Raw genomic sequence first — 14235 nt, forward strand, 5'->3', positions numbered from 1 at the left:
ACGGCGTTACCGCCCTCCGGTCTCCGCACGCCCGGAATGCCGTTCCGTAATGACGTTCAGGCATATCTGAGGGAGAGGTAACGTAGCAGAGGATCGTAAAGTAGGAAAAATTGAGCATTAAACTTCGACCGGGTGGGGAGGGGCGTTTTTAGCCACACCGCCCAGTTTTTTTTTTGCGTGTGAAAAGAAAACTGCGACGCGCAGCGCCGCGGAACGATACGTCAATTTCGCATCGTGTGTAAAATTTTTGGCCTAGGTCACTGTTGTATCGTCAGCTTCGGCTGCCCTTTGCGTACTATTAACCCGGCGGCCGCTGGGCCTCCGCGCCACCCGCCGGCCGCTGGGGGGGGGGGGCATATAGTTGCCCCCCCTTTACTTCTGCGACGATATCGTCGCAACGCGAAGAGATAGAGAAGCGAAACTTTGCACACATCTTTCTGAATACCTAGCCGATGTTGTGTCCGAATTTGGTGTCGATCCCATTTGAAATGACGTCACAGTGACGTCATAAGTGAAATTATAGATTTGCGACTCTCACATTCCTCACGATACATCAGATATATGGGACCGAATATAAAGGGTCGATTATTGGTCAGAAACTAGATGGAAGTGTAGTTAGATGTTTTAGGATGACAGCAGGTGCTGTCTAGTTCATTTACAGTTTAGTTTCATGCTCAGCGTCATCAGAAACGGTCCATATCGGAAAACGACAAAACTTTATGACGTCACTGTGACGTCATCTTAGATGCTACAACCACCAAACTTTCCTCAAACATTGCCTAGGTATTCATTTGAAGCTATGCCAAGTTTCACGCTCGTAGCTCATCAGGTTTCGGAGATATTTTACAAAACGTAAAGGGGGGGGGGCAACTTTATGCCACCCCCGCAGCGGCTCGTGGGTTAATCTCCGCTTCCACTTGCTTTATTCCAAATCCAACACGTGGCACACTCATCCAAGGTTCGGCCATTACTCCCCCGCGCACTACCCATAATGCATCACCGGACACTACCCATAATGCATCACCGGACACTACCCATAATGCATCACCGGACACAACAGTCACACAAGCTCAGGTCACCAGGTAAAGTGAAGTGACCAAGCTTAAATAAATGTGATTCTTACATTCCTAAAGATTATATCTTAGAAGTTTGAAACTCAGACTATTGCATGATGCATAGATAACATGAATTTACCTGGATTTGACACTCGTTTTTGGCGCAAAAAATAAGACGTCACTTTGGCCTCTTATTTTTAATGACGGATTTTTAATCAGTATTTTGAGAGGCTGATGAGTGATACCTCAGCAACCGCTGGGCCGATTCGCCTGCGGTCTTTTTTTGTTGGGTAGCTCCATCTTTTCTGCCACGCAATGCACTTATCGTGGTGCATTCAGGTGACCGTCGTGGCACGTGGCACGTGAAAAGTCGGGGTGTTCAAGTTGTTCTGCTGGAGTAACAATTTTGAGAGGCCTATATCTCAGTAACCACTGGGCCGGTTGACTTCCGGTAACTTTTGTAGAGTAACTGTATCCCTTCTAACAAACATTGGATGCTCTTGGTGCACGTGAGTGACCCCCGCTGCACGTGCAAAATGCAAAAAAAAAAAAACAGAAGAGATGTTAAATTTGTTCCCATTACAGTAACTCGGCAGCTACTGGGGCGATTTCGCTGAGACTAGGCATGCATGTAGGCACCCACCGGGCAATGCATATCCGTATGCCATGGTTGGGGTGCTATTGCACGTCCGCACGTGCAGGGGTCGCTTCCAGATCTCGAGAACGGCAGGACCGATTGCGCTCAAATTTGGTACACGATTATAGACCGGTGAGAAGGATGCCGTGCAAAAGTTAGTTGGGACCCATATTGCACGTGCGCACGTGCAGGGTGCCGCTTCCAGATCTCGAGAACGCGTGGGCCGAATGCGCTCAAATTTAGCACCTCGCAAGACCAGTAAGTAGAGTGCCGTGCACCGGGGAGGTTGTAGCTCTGCACGTGCTCACGTGCTAACGTGCACACCCCTCTGGCCCTCTGTCATATCTCAGGAACGGAGTGACCGATTGCAATGAAATTTGGTGTATGATTGGGTGCTGGATGTGTATGAGTTTTTTCTAAGTCGATGAATGCGAGGTAATGCACGTGCGCACGTGCAGGGGTCGCCTCCAGATCTCCAGAACGGCTGGACCGATTGCGCTGAAATTTGTCACACGATTAGAGACCGGCGAGAAGGGTGCCTTGCGAAAGTCAGTTGGGGCCCATATTGCACGCGCGCACGTGCAAGATGCCGCTCCCACGTCTGAAGAACGGCTGTGTCGATTGCGCTCATATTTGGCACATCGCAAGAGACCAGTAGGTAGGGTGCCGTGTACCGAGGAGCCTGTAGCTCTGTGCGTGCTCACGTGCGCACGTGCATACCCATCTGTCATAGCTCAGGAACGGACTGACCTATTACAATGAAATTTTGTGTGATTGGATGCTGACTGTGTACGAGTTTTTCTAAGTCGACAAAGGTGTGATAATGCACGTGCGCACGTGCACACCGCACACCCCATATTTACAGCTAAAAACGGACAAGCCGATTTCAGTAAAAGCTGGTGTGCGATTCGGAAATAACAAACTGCATTTTTGTGTCCTCCAGCACTGAATATGCACGTGCGCAAGTGCACACCCAACAATAACAGCTGAAAAGCTGAAGGCCGATTTCGATCAAATTTGCCGTGCGATTTTTTGCATGTCCGGAGTCACCGGTATTGTATTAGGTAATCAACGGATAACTGATAATGTGCATATACAAACACACGTGTAGGTATACACCGATCGGTGGCACCGCCAAGCAGGAATGGCTGGAAAAGGATTCGCAAGTTAGTATTGTTAGAGTGAGGACAGTTAGTGTTAAAGGTTTGTGAGGGAATGCTTGACGGTGCCAATCAATCAATCAATATGACAACCAGCGCAGTCAGTGGTCCACATCTGGGCGCCATCGCTCGGCCCGACACAAGGCTATCTCAGCCCCCAACAGGCCGAGGCCCACCACCTCAGACAGCCGAACGCACCAGATATCACACCCGTTATCGGCCCGTGTCCAGGACCAGAGACAGCCGCAACACAAATTCCATCATTGTGGCCCATGAGCGCCCGCAACCACACGCCATCCTGGCCGCGGCCAGCGGTTCAACGTCCAGGCGCAATAGCCCAGTCCCGATGTTATCCCTGACGGCGTAGGCCCGTCGTCGACAGTCAAATGGTCCGGTCGGGCGCAGCCGACCGGACACCGAACTCGACCGGCCGTCACGCCCGGCCCAGGCCAATCCTAGTTTGAGAGGCGCAACGTCATTGTTCCTCGTAGCGGCACCAGGGGGCCGGTAGTCGCATACCATCCAGGCCACGGGTAGTGTGTCCTAGGCCGCCGCACTCCCCAGCAGGCGGAGGCCCGCCGCCGCTGGCAGTCGAGCAGCCCCAAGGGGTCAGGATGCCGCTGCCGACAGCCGAGCGGCCCCCAAGAGTAGGACGCCATCCAGGGGGAGCCGCATCGCATCTGCCATCCGCAGCGGCCCCCGAGCGCCGGCAGCCGCACCTCCTCCACGCCGCCTCCCACGGCCCACGTCCGAGGGCAGCCACAGGCCCCGTTGTAGGTCGCCAGTCCTCGGCAGTCGAGTGCTCATCGCTCGGGTCGCCCCCAGCAGTCGGGTGGCCCCCAGCAGGCGGCCGCAACGCCCGACCGAACCGCGGTCAGAAGCGCAGCAGCCCGGCTGTGGAGCGGGACAAATGGCGAGAGGACGTTAGGCTGATGGTCAGTCACAACATAGGTCGGGAAGATAGGTTTTGGGCGCGAGAATCAAATGGCCACCGATAGTAAGCTACAAAAGAATTTGGAAATCATAATAAGCTCGCTGATTGCCAATTAATGACGTCTGAGAGCAAGTGCAGTGTAGAAAATAGATATGCACAATTTAATTAGGGGCAACAACACGGCAGGGTAAAGGGCGCAGAGTTTCCTGAGGCCTACCGTGCTGTGCAAAAATCAGGTGTTGCAATAACTAAGCAGCGGGTCGACTGCGGAATAGCTTATCCTAAAAGAAAAGAAAACGCACATACGTAGAGGAGTTATGACAAATGGAGGTGAGGGGAACGAAGCAATGAAGTCTTGTTAATAGGATTCTGTAAAGATTAGCTTAAGACACTTTTTAAACAGGCATTTACTAGCAGGGATATCATTCATGTTTGGTATACGTTGTACTAAGATTTTATTCCAAACCCTGGGAGCTTGGTAAAATAAACTACATAAGAGATAGTTGAAGTGACGGTAATTTGGCAGCACCTCACTATCACTGGACCGGACCAGCTCGCAAAAGTGTTGGTTTACCCTCGTATTTCTGCTTGAGTAGTGGATCTTAAACTTATCAGCAATGGGGCGGGGAAGTTGACCAAACAAAAAGTCGTGCAATATAAGCAGCAACTGATAAGACAGTAGGTCAGCGATCTTAAGAACTTTTAGTTGTCTAAACCAAGGAGAAGTATGCGAAATACGTCCCGTTCCAGAAATAATTCGAATAGCCCGTTTTTGTACGATAACGATGGGATGTATAGCCGACTCATAGTTTGATCCCCAGATGACAAGGCAATAGGTGAGATATGGCAATATGATTAAGGGATAAGATACAAAGTGCATTGACTGTGTGCATCAGAATGGGTGTGAGTATGCACATATGAAGGTGCACAACCTATTGTTAGAGCTGAAAAACGGGCAGCGGCTGGTGGTGATCAGATTCGGGTCATAATCGATGGCGTAGCTCGCTCAGACTGGGTGACCGTACTCAGAGCCCTGTTCGGGCAGCGCATCCTATTGCAAAATTTTGCACCACGCATGCGCAGTTGGGGTCTCTCGGGTGCCAAGCTCCGCCCTTCGACGTATGACGTCACACGTGTGACGTAGGTTCGCGCAAAATCTTTCAGTTTTGCGCAAGAAGAAAATAGTAGCTGCAGGAGGCGAAAGTGGCGCGGATTTAAGTTTACCCCACAGGGGAGCACTGCCGCTTCAACCCTATTGGCCGTAGTGTCTAACGGTGGCGGCCATATTGCGCAGACCAGGAACCGGCCGCCGCCTGTGTTGAGGAATAGGGAATTCGGGACCTCGATTTACGTTTGCGGCCGCCGTATCCGTTACGTTCAAGTTACGTAGATACGGAACCCGGCATCTTACGCAGAATTGAGTGGGGAACACGATCGTATCTTCAGAATTCCTCAAATTCATTCGCCGGACCTACATTTGCCCCGGCCGAGGGTGTTGATTGAACCCACCTCGCTAATGCGCCGCTAATTAAACTAGAACTAAGTGGCAACGTGGTCGTATGCGGCAAAGTATAATGCAGAGTGACTGGTAGGAACCCTCTGTAAGGGTCTCAGGTCAACCGGTGACCTCTGAGGTCAGGTCAAGTGATCTAAGGCACGGGTTCGGTTTTTGGTAAATAACTTCGCCAAAAATGGCCGTAGAGCCGCGATTTTGGCATAATCGTGTTCAGCTAGCTCAGGCGCATCGAGTGATATGCTTTTTGTTCGGGTCAGGTCAACTAAGGGTGTTTACCTCAGGTCAAGGTCAGGTCAGCACCCCCAGGTCACGAAGTTGGTCGAAAGAGGTCATGTCGCATATCATTCGATTCGGCAGGTCTTCCTGAGTGCATTGGTGGCTTTCCCGACTCGCTAGCTCAATTTGATCGGGAGTTATTGAAGATAAATTGTGGCCCTTGTGACGTCACACATGACGTCACGCAAGGGCAACAATGCAAATATGAAGCATAGAACCTTGCAAAGAGTGCATGAAATCATGACTCTATATGCTTGAGATAGTTTCAGATCATTCTCGGCGCCAAAATAGCAATTTTCATATTTCCCCATTGACTTATAAGGGTTTAACCCTCGCCCGTAAACGGCGATCTGCCACCTTCGCCCATGCAGGGGGGGGGGGGGTTGGTGCGACCCCCCCTTGGCGTTTGAAAACGGAGCGTCGTAGAGCTTAGCGGAAAAGACCAACGGATTGCTCTCGCCGAGATCTCGCGATTGGTGGTATATTTTTTGGTCCTAGGTCAACATTTGACCTACTTTTGACCGGTCAAAGGTCAAATTTTCGGAAAAATAGACTTTTTTCAACTTTCGGCGGCGATTGCGGCAAAACGGTGGGAGATATCGACTTGGAATCTTCACTATCGTGTTCCTTGATCAATTCTCTATCGTTTGGTATGTATTTCGTTTCCCTAGCTCTAAAAATGGCGCGTTGGGAGCGCCGGAAGTCGGCAAGGTCACAGTCGGCGGCAGAAATTCGAAAAATCAAAATTTAAATTTTTGAAATCTGATTGTATTTTCGGATTTGGGAGGTCCATTTGCTCCCTATAGAAGCTAATATTGCTGCATATTCCCATTGAGGTGACAAGAATTAGCAAAATAGTGGTTCGGGCGCTTTTCAAAAATAGTACCGGACGCTGTTCCTCTTGTGACGTCATAGCTCCGTGACCTGACCTGACCCGGTCAAGTTTCTTATACCGTATGATAGCCAATACTTGCCCCAACATGCATGGGAAGTTTCATCACGATCCATCAACCGATCTCCGTACCACCGGCAGGAAACCTCGGGCGTTGGCACTCAGTTTGTGAAAATCCGGCCGGAGGCTGTTCCCTTTGTGACGTCATAACTCCGTGACCTGACATGACCCGGTCAAATTTTTTTTATCAAAAGATGCGCAAGGTTTGCCCCATAAGGTACCCAAAATTTGGCGGCGCTGCGCGCCGCCATTTTTGCACTATTCCCGAAAAACCTCAGGGGGGGGGGTTGCACCAACCCCCCCCCCTACATGGGCGAGGGTTAAAGGTAGTGTGCCAGCTTTCCTGGACCATATGGAGTTAATGACCCGGATAAGGAGAACCGGATTTTTAGAACTTATCCATACCTTCAAAACTTATGGAAACGTCTTATATTCTTCAAATTTTGAGTACCCCAGTGCGAAATTCGCCCCGACGGGTTGTCGGTCGTACCCCAACCACATTTCACACCACTATGAACAATAAATGCACACACTAAAATCGCTATTACCGATAGGCTCATCCAATCAAGTTTCGATAAACCCGTTCATCATCATCTCCTGCGGTTTCGAACACGCCTGTTAGGTGGCTTCTGATGCTCGTCGAGGTCGGAATTTCCAAATACGCGTGGTGCGTCGGGCCGCGCGCTCTGACTTCGGCCAAGAAAAATGCGTCAGCTAATCATTGTCATTTCTGCCACTTGCGTGTGGTGTAATGGGGTCATAACTTAAGAGACGGCTGTTTCATATCAATTATTTTTCATAAAATCATATTTCAAACCACAAATTAATGTTCGACAGCCAAATTTAAGAAACAATACCAATACAGGCTTACAGTTTAAGGCTCGACATTGTGTTGTCTACGATTAGACAGCTGATAACTTCCCGTACGTCGTATGGTCGTAACACTATAATGACCTTTGCTTATTGTCACAAGTGCGCCGCATTCGCGATTGTTGCCCGACGCCTGTTTGCAGGTGAGCCCACTACAGTTGTTATACATATCTAAAAACCGATAAACTTTTAGGCGAAAAAGACACTATTCCAGGCCCATTTTTGATTTTTTTTTGCGATATTAGGTAAAAACAGAAGCTTCTTATCCTAGGAAAAATAAAACGGGAAATCTTTCAAAGGTGGCACACTACCTTTAACGTATTAGTTCCTTACACCTGAGGATTTTTTAGGATTACATCTTGTTCTCCACTCAATTCTGCGTAAGATGCCGGGTTCCGTGTCCACATAGCTTGAACGTAACGGATGCAGCGACCGCAAACGTTCTTGGCAAACCCGTTGCCATAGACGGAGAGGCAGTAGCGGACGTGGGAAAGGACGAGGGCAGACACAAGGATTGGGAGAGTACCGGATGGTAGGTAGTGGCGGATGTGGGAGAGACCGATAAGGATGCCGAAGCACTTCTGTGACAGTTGCGATACGTGTGAGTCCCAAGTGAGATGGCGATCAAAAGTGACACCGAGATTTTTTGCTTCAGTGCAAGGTGATAGCACGGTTTGCCGAAACTTGACCGTGAACGGTGGGAGGTCTCGCAGATTTTGACGTGAGCCGATGGGAAGTAGCTCGAATTTTGACTCGTTAAGTTTAAGACCATTCGAATGAAAGTAATCACCAAGCGACTGGAGAGATGCCTCGAGTTTTAAGATAGGTCAGGTAGCTCGGACTTGTGTCCAGAGACTAAAACCTGGGTGTCATCGGCGTACTGAATGATAAAAGAGTCGCCAGCGTACAAGCTAAGATCGTTAACGACGATGCTGAACAAGAGAGGACCCAACGATGACTCCTGGAAGACGCCCTGGCTAATGTTGAGCGGAGGGGAGCTCTGTGAGGCAGAGATGGCTGCGCTTTCCGTGTGACCGTCAAGATAGTTTCGAAACCAGGCAGTGTCAATGCCGTGCAGCTCGAGCTTGTCAAGCAATTTAGAGTGGGAAATCACGTCAAAAGCTTTAGACAGATCAAGTAAACAGAGCAGAGAGATGTGGCCTTGATCCATGCCAGCAAGTGCTCGGTCAGAGATTTGGAGAAGGGCTGATTCGGTACAGTGATGTGGACGGAAGCCATGTTGGGTAGGGGAGAGGAGAGAGTTGGAGGATAGGTAGTGTTGAAGCTGTCGCTGTACGACCTTCTCCACTACCTTCGCCATGACAGGGAGGATGGAAATAGGACGGTAGTTTGCAGGATTGTTGGGATCACCGGCCTTCAGGATGGGGTGGATTTGGGCATGTTTCCAGGATGCGGGGATGTCATTCATGGATAGGCAGGAGTTCACAACATGCAACTTGCAAGAGAACAGGTCCGATCACACTAAAAGATATCTTAAAAACGCGAATGCAAAGCCCGTCAGAGCCACGAGCAGATGAGTTTCGCATGCTAAAAACAACGTACTTTAAAAATTCAAGACTGACGGGTTGCACGGTAAAACCGCACGAACCGACTCGCTGTAGCCGCACAGGCACTTGCCGAGACGATTCGTGCACACCGGAGTTCAAATCGGAAACAATGTTTGCGCCTACATCGACAAAAAAACTGATTCAGTGTGTCACCACTGACGCGGGGAAAAGAGACATGCGAATCTCGCTTGACACTCACGACACGCCGCAAGTAACGCCACACCGAAGCCGGACCGTCCGCTGCGATTCGCCCCTCAATATCGCTCCGACTGTCCGCCCGCACAGCTGCACGCACCGCTCGGTTAGCGGCTCGGTACTCGTCAGAGCCGTGCCCGCGGCTAGAGAGCGCGGCGGCTCTGCGAGCCATCAGGTCGCGCGTGGCGGCAGACGGGGAGGGGCAGAGGGGTTGCGGATTTTAACCGAGCGAACGGGGGCATGACGGTCGAGCACACCGCGCACGGCGTCAACAAGATAATCCCACTTGTCGGATACGGTGTCTGATAAGTAGACCTGGCTCCAGTCACAACACGACAGGTCAATGTGATAACCGAAGGTTTGTTGTCAATAGTTAAAACACTATTCTTTAGAATTGTGTTTTTCTATTGAAAAACAAATCTGAGTTCCCTGACAATTTGGCAAAAGCTGCCTGAGATCAGTACAACTTGATGCTCTTGAAAACGGCTGGTCCAAAAGTTCTGATTTTTTTCAGGATTTCTAGTGGGCCAGGTGATCTACGTTCTGGTATGGGTCTCCCCTCCGCGGACCATCTGGTGCACGTGCCACGTGACTTTAAAAATTCCCGTGTTAAGCCAATGGGGAAAATGAAAAAATGCGTTCCACGGCAGATTGCTCGAAAACGATCCCAACGACCCCCCATTTTCTTACATGCAGATCAACCACCATTCGGTGCACTACCCATGGGTATGTCGCAAAGTGGCCGGAAAAGTCCAGAACCACGTGCCACGTGCCGTTGAAAATGACCCTGCACACCGGAAATTGGGACTTTTGGTCATTTCGGCGCACCCATGATGCATACTATGGCGTGGGTGACCAAACAATGGGTGTCATCCGGTCGGCAACTGTTTAAGGTGTCGTCCAGTGGGCCAAAGTGGTAGTTTCAAACTTTTGGGATCCACCACTCTGGGGATTCTTTTTGACAATATACTTACGTTTCTTGGCGCAATGTTCATTCCACCCAGCCGGTCGTCAATGCGTTAGATGACCCAAATGACGATTGACCTGAAGGAAGTTGGGGGCGAGGTACACGCACGTGCCATCCGTTTTTTACTCGGGCGCTTTCATCTAGGAGATTTTTGCAGATACGTCAATGCGTTAGATGACCCAAATGACGATTGACCTGAAGGAAGTTGGGGGCGAGGAACACGCACGTGCCATCCGTTTTTTAATCGGGCGCTTTCATCTAGGAGATTTTTGCAGATATCTTTTTGATTTGTGAAAATGACCAGCCTAGCGGTATGCCAGCCGCTGATAAATTATTATCTTGCTGCGGCCGGGCGCTTATTTGCGGTGTTTGCGTTTGGCGGCTGGCGGGCGACTTTTAGTCGTTTTCGGTTAGCAGTTAGCGTCGGTGCGGTGCGGGCGGTTTTATTTTTTCGGCGTTTCGGCGTTTTTTTCTGTGTGGTTTGCGGCGGTCGGGTGATTTTTTGCCGTTTGCGTTGGCTTTTCGGGCGTGCGTTTTACACGTTTTGCGGTGTTTACGTTTTGCGGCGGGCGGGCGTTTTGTGTTTTTTGCGGTGTTTGTCTTTGGCGGCGGGCGGGCGGGCGGGCGGGCGATGCGGGCGGTTTTCTTCTTTTTTTTGCGTCGTTTGCGGTGTTAAATTTGTTTGCGGTTGGCGGGCGGTTTTATTGTTTTGCGGCGTTTTTGCGTTTTTTATTTGCGGTTTGCGGCGGGCGGGCGTTTGTTTATTTTTTGCGACGTTTGCGTTGGCGTTTCGGGCGTGCGTTTTGCGCGTTTTGCGGTGTTTGCGTTTTCCGGCGGGCGGGCGTTTTTCACAATTCAAAGTCCAAACCTTCGGGCCACAGCGCTCCTCGAAAAGCGCTGCCCTCGAGTAATCAGCGATGTCAATGTTACGGAACATACGAGCCTTGGTGACAGTAGGCTTACGTCTAAATGGTGGGATGTCACGATTTAGCCCTCGCCCTGGCAGGGGGGGGGTCGATGCGACCCCCCCTAAGGTTTTTTGAAGATAGCGTAAAAACGGCGGCGCGCAGCGCCGCCAAATTCGGCACAGCCTATGGGGCAACCTTTTTACATATGACCTGAAAATTTCAGGTCCGGGTGACCTTGGGTCAGGTCACCAGGTCAGAAAAACCGGTACAAGGTCATGGTCAAATTTCAATTTTCTTTTTGCACCTGTCCAACTCACAGTTTTGGACTGATTTCCTTCAAACTTTCAGGGTGTGCTAAGTTCACCGAGTTGTATAACATATAGTTCGTTTTTTTTTGAGGTCACTGACCTGAGGTCAGTTAGAGGTCATTACGTCGTAATGTTAAGCCTATGGGAAAATACTAAATTCGGAAAATACTGGAGATATCCGCTTCGTTCTATCACTTTTGTGCTTTGAAACCACAGTACTTAGCAGCAGGTCACTTGGTGCTTCTTTGTTTGGTGTACTTATCCATGGGTCAGGTCAAATGAGGTCAACTGAGGTCAAATAACGTTTTTGCCGATAACGTGGCACATAATGACGCTAGAGCTAAAAAAATGGTATCATTGTGTTCCTGGTGATCAGCCGAATCGAATGATATGCGATGTGATGCAATTTGGTTAACTTGAACTTAATTTATTAGTTTAAGTTTACTTAAAATTTAAGAACAACTTTAAGTACACTTAAGCAAGCTAAAAAGTATATCATTCGACGCGCCTTGACGTGCTGAGTTCACTGGTGCTTTTGTTTTTGCTCTATCTTAATTAGATCAAAAGTTATAAGCGAAAAACTTTTGACCTGTTTTTAGCGAAATTTTTACATTTATACCCCCCAAAACCCCCCTAAATATTGACCTAGAGCAACCAAATTTGCACAGGGGCGAGAACTCCAGAGGGCCCACCTACCCACCAAATTTGGTGTTTCTAGATGCCATAGGAGCCAATCGCGAGGGGGGGGTCGCATCGACCCCCCCCCTGCCAGGCCGTGTTATGAGAAATGCCCTGCCAGGGCGAGGGTTAGAGTGTATGGTATCTCCCGTATGGTATGAGAATACCATACGGCGAAGCAGTCTGACATCCTCAGGTGTTCATTCATACCTTCCCTTCAACAAGCCTGGGGTACCCTTAAATTTATTTTCATTGCCAGTTTTAGGCCATTTATTTTTCACCTATGTAACTGATAACAGAATGGAAGAATGTAGGTACAAATCACAACTTTTTGGTGTCAGCGATCATAAGGCCTTATGAATCTGAAGTGATAACTTAGAACTGAGTTTGAATTAAAATGATAACATATCCAACTCCCTATCATTGGGAGCAGAATCAGCCCCTTCTGAACCGAATACATCCCTCATTCCCTGCTCAGTGCTCAGGCTAGTAGCTACTGCTTATTGGCCCTGACATGCAGATATCATTAGCAAAAAGCAATGTGAAATGAACATGTCCCTTCCCCTTCCGGGCGCCATTCGAGCAGCTGGTTTTGTTAATCTGTTCCATTCCATCCCACTGGTTAACAGGTCATGTGAAAGGTTGAGCGAACCCGCACTGAACTCACTGTTGGCCCGCACCAATGATCATTCTACATCGGCACCCGAGGGTCCACGCTGGTTTCTGAAGGCTGCAATCTACAGGTCTTTGAGGGCTCCACGGTGGCGTTTTGGAGCCCCCATCGCAGGTCCTTAAGTTCCGACGGTAGTCAATGAGGGGTGAGACTAAATGCTTACTCCGAAATCTAAGCTGTGTTGCGGCATTGGCGGTTATGTGCGGCGTGTATGCCGCATGATTAGTAAGCGGCGACCACTAAATTAAAGGTAGTGTGCCACCTTTGAAAGATTTCCCATTTTATTTTTCCTAGGATAAGAAGCTTCTGTTTTTACTGTATGCCTGGCCTATTCAAATACATTAGCCAGAGGGGTGTGGTAATAACTGGTGTAAGCAAATTGACCACGGTCAAAAATGCATTACCAGAATGCACTTAAGCGAACATTTTGGGATGGTCTCGTTCCTAAGTCGGCTAAGAGCTTCGGTCCAGAAAATAAATTTATCGTTGGCATACAGTAAAATACATACCAAACTCGGCCGGTGATAAATTTTCAAGACCTCAGTCCTTACTGATTTTTGAACTCGGCCTTCGGCCTCGTTCAAAAATCCAGTAAGGACCTCGGTCTTGAAAATTTATTTACACCGGCCTCGTTCAGTATTATATATTACCTAATATCGCAAAAAAAAATCAAAAATGGGCCTGGAATAGTGCCTTTTTCGCCTAAAAGTTTTTCGGTTTTTAGATATGTATAACAACTGTAGTGGGCTCACCTGCAAACAGGCGTCGGGCAACAATCGCGAATGCGGCGCACTTGTGACAATAAGCAAAGGTCATTATAGTGTTACGACCATACGACGTACGGGAATGAGTTATCAGCTGTCTAATCGTAGACAACACAATGTCGAGCCTTAAACTGTAAGCCCGTATTGGTATTGTTTCTTTTATTTGGCTGTCGAACATTATTTATGGTTTGAAATATGATTTTATGTAAAATAATTGATATGAAAAAGCCGTCTTATAAGTTATGACCCCATTTCACCACACGCAAGTGGCAGAAATGACAATGATCAGCTGACGCATTTTTCTTGGCCGAAGTCAGAGCGCGCGGCCCGACGCACCACGCGTATTTGGAAATTCCGACCTCGACGAGCATCAGAAGCCACCTAACAGGCGTGTTCGAAACCGCAGGAGATGATGATGAACGGGTTTATCGAAACTTGATTGGATGAGCATATCGGTAATAGCGATTTCAGTGTGTGCATTTATTGTTCATAGTGGTGTGAAATGTGGTTGGGGTACGACCGACAACCCGTCGGGGCGAATTTCGCACTGGGGTACTCAAAATTTGAAGAATTTAAGACGTTTCCATGAGTTTTGAAGGTATGGATAAGTTCTAAAAATCCGGTTCTCCTTATCTGGGCCATTAACTCCATACGGTCCAAGAAAGCTGGCACACTACCTTTAAAAACTTAAACGCTCCAACCTGTTTTCAATGAATAACACTGCATACCAAAAATGCCAATCGCTCTCGTCATAAGATATTTAGATTTAAATAA

General features: G+C 48.8%; 1 long non-coding RNA gene across 1 annotated transcript; it reads right to left on the reverse strand.

The window, feature by feature from the left end:
* Window positions 1–3217: 3217 nt before the first annotated feature.
* Window positions 3218–9291, reverse strand: LOC122394687. Its single transcript, XR_006258913.1, has 2 exons — window positions 9168–9291; window positions 3218–3746 (listed from the first exon to the last, which is right to left on the reverse strand). It is a non-coding gene; the product is annotated as an uncharacterized LOC122394687 (long non-coding RNA).
* Window positions 9292–14235: the final 4944 nt, after the last annotated feature.

Source organism: Amphibalanus amphitrite, unplaced genomic scaffold (assembly GCF_019059575.1).
Source record: "Amphibalanus amphitrite isolate SeventyFive unplaced genomic scaffold, NRLGWU_Aamphi_draft 000605F_arrow, whole genome shotgun sequence".
NCBI lineage: Eukaryota > Metazoa > Arthropoda > Thecostraca > Balanomorpha > Balanidae > Amphibalanus > Amphibalanus amphitrite.